This window comes from Callithrix jacchus, chromosome 7 (assembly GCF_049354715.1).
Source record: "Callithrix jacchus isolate 240 chromosome 7, calJac240_pri, whole genome shotgun sequence".
Classification (NCBI taxonomy): Eukaryota; Metazoa; Chordata; class Mammalia; order Primates; family Cebidae; genus Callithrix; species Callithrix jacchus.
This window is the reverse complement of record NC_133508.1, coordinates 109,864,041-109,867,260: the sequence shown is the minus strand read 5'-3', so window position 1 is coordinate 109,867,260 and position 3,220 is coordinate 109,864,041. Positions and strand designations below refer to the sequence as shown.

The window sequence follows — 3,220 nt, the reverse complement described above, 5'->3', positions numbered from 1 at the left end:
TTTATTCTACATTATGTGACCGTTTGTTTTCTTAAATATTATTCACAGTTTAACATACTACACTATTTTCAGTAAAATATGGGTTTCAAATATATAGAAAAATACAGCAGAAATTATGCATATTTTAAAAGTGTATATGAAGTTTCTGGGGGCAAAGGGTTATTTGTTCAAAAAACAATTCTCAAAATTACTTTAAAAGCAATCAATTTCTTATATTTTGATTTATTAGTTACATATAACATTTATTAAATGAAAATCTAAAGCAAAACTTTGCATGGTTAAAAAAATAAGAGGGTATTATCTATGGAAAGTCACTTAAGATATTTAATTCTACCTTCCTTTCGCTGCTGCTGCCGCAGCCATGAGTATGCTCAGGCTTCAGAAGAGGCTGGCCTCTAGTGTCCTCCGCTGTGGCAAGAAGAAGGTCTGGTTGGACCCGAATGAGACCAATGAAATCGACAATGCTAACTCGCGTCAGCAGATCCGGAAGCTGATCAAAGATGGGCTGATCATCCGAAAGCCTGTGACGGTCCATTCCCGGGCTCGCTGCCGGAAAAACACCTTGGCCCGCCGGAAGGGCAGGCACATGGGCATAGGTAAGCGTAAGGGTACAGCCAATGCCCGAATGCCAGAGAAGGTCACGTGGATGAGGAGAATGAGGATTCTGCGCCGGCTGCTCAGAAGATACCGGGAATCTAAGAAAATTGATCGCCACATGTATCACAGCCTGTACCTGAAGGTGAAGGGGAATGTGTTCAAAAACAAGCGGATTCTCATGGAACACATCCACAAGCTGAAGGCAGATAAGGCCCGCAAGAAGCTCCTGGCTGACCAGGCTGAGGCCTGCAGGTCTAAGACCAAGGAAGCACGAAAGCGCCGTGAAGAGCGCCTCCAGGCCAAAAAGGAGGAGATCATCAAAACTTTGTCCAAGGAGGAAGAGACCAAGAAATAAAAGCTCCCCCTTTGTCTGTACATACTGGCCTCCGTGATTACATAGATCAGCCATTAAAATAAAACGAGCCTTTATCTACTTGCAAAAAAAAAAAAAAAAGATATTTAATTCTAATACAAGGTTTTAAGCTCCTGAGGCAGATAAATATATTGTCAATATTTTATAACATATAAATATGTCTGTAGTATATCCACAAAACCTAACTGAGCAACTGAGCCTGGCTTTATAAATATTTGTTGAATCAATATATGGGTGAATGTATTAACAAATCCAACTTACAGAAAATGGTCATTACTAAATGTCAGTGTACACTTAGATCTGAAAATTAAAATGCAATTATAAATTACTGTAATAAGTGTATGTTGATAATCTTTAGAATAGGGCACATGAAAGCAGGTATTGGTTTTTGAGGCCATAACTATGTCTTTTTTGCTGGCAAAACATTTGGTGAACAATCCCTATAAAAGCACATGTTTGTTTAATCAGTTTAATGCTACTAGAATTGAAAGAATACAAAGCAGTGAATTTGAAACATGACTTAATCTGCCTTTTCTTCTCTTGTGCAGTGGTTGAACAAAATCTGCAAGAAGTTATTTTGAAAGAGCAGATTAAACAAAAGATCTACTTTTTTGGTAATCCTAGTAATTGGGACTATATATTAAAAAAAAAAAAGTTGCTGCTATAAAATCATGTTTGAATTGTTAGAATCCCAAAAGGATTTACAATAGCATCCTCACAAGAAGAGTAGTAGGGGAATTGCTCTTAGCTGTTATTCAACTTCAAGAAGTCTTAAAATGATAGTCATCTGAAAAAAGAAAGCTAACCTCAAACCGTACTAGAAGCAACATGCTGAAAAATCATTTAGATATGCATTCTAGAAATAAGGTCAAAGGTAATAGAATAAATCTTCTAGAAATTATCCTAGGTAGCTACTTGTAACTTTGACATTGGCATAGATTCCTTAAGCAGGATGCAAAAATATGATTATAAAAGAAAAACTGACAGATTAGATTTCTATCAGATCTGAAAATTTTTGTTTATTAAAATATATGTTTAAGAGATTCAAAAGGCAAGCCTCCAAAAAGAAGACAATATCTGTCATACAAATATCCATTAAAGCATCCTTATTCAATAAATCTTACTAATAAATGAAAAACCAATGAAATTTCTTAAAAAATGAAAAACTTGAACAGGCTTTTCACAAACATAAGAAAGGAAATCATAGTAGTCAACAAGCACAGGAAACAGTGCTCAATGTAATAAATTATTCAGGAAACTCAAATTAAAAGCACAATGAGATACTGCTATATAGTAACCAGAATGAATACAACTTAATAAAATTCACAGTACCAATTGGGAGCATATGAATGGATCCACGGCACTCTCATTCACTTCTAGTGGTGATGGAAACTGGACAATCAGTGCGTAAAACCTTTATCAGTACCTTCTGTACCTAAATACATGCATAGCCTATGACCAAGCAATTCAATTTCTGCCTAGGCACCTCATAGAAATTTATAGATATATACAACATAAACATGTACAGAATGATCATTAAAAATAATTCACAATATCTCAAAACTGGAAGTAATCCCCATCAATAATAAAATAGGAAATAAACATATTATTCAATATATTTATATAATGAACTATTATAAAGCAATGAAATAAAAAAGAGTACTGTTTCTAGCAACAATACAAATCAATTTCATAGATTCATGCTGAGCAGAAGAACCTCAAACACAAAATAGTCCATCCTATATGATTTCTTGGTAAAGGTCAAAATCAGCTGAAATCAATCTAGGTAATAGAAGTCATAATAGTGACTACTTTTTAGGGCATAGGACGACTGAGGAAGAGGCACAGGAGAGGCATTTGTGGCATAGGTTATATTCTATGCAATGCTCTTGGCACTGTTAGCTGGTTTGCTCACATTGTTAAAAAAAACTACCTATTGTAAACTTAATATTTATAACATTATTAGATACATTTTGCATTTCAATAGAAAGCTTATCAAAAATTAGAGTAAGATGGAAATACTGCATACAAGTACCTATAATCAATTCTATTAAGTGGACAAAACTACTTCGTAGATGATTGATGCAACATTCAACTTACTAGCACCCAAATATCTGATTATATTAACCAAAATTTTTACAATTTTTAAGGTCATTACATTTCATAAATCAGATAATTTGTAAATCTTATCTTCTTAATTTTGTCTCTTAGTTTATAATATTGCAAGATTTATACTTCAAGTTAGTCAAT

The 3,220-nt window shown here is 34.0% G+C and overlaps 1 pseudogene; it reads left to right on the top strand.

Moving 5' to 3' along the window:
• Nucleotides 1–333: 333 nt before the first annotated feature.
• LOC100406972 (ribosomal protein L19 pseudogene) lies at nucleotides 334–972 on the top strand (annotated as a pseudogene).
• Nucleotides 973–3,220: the final 2,248 nt, after the last annotated feature.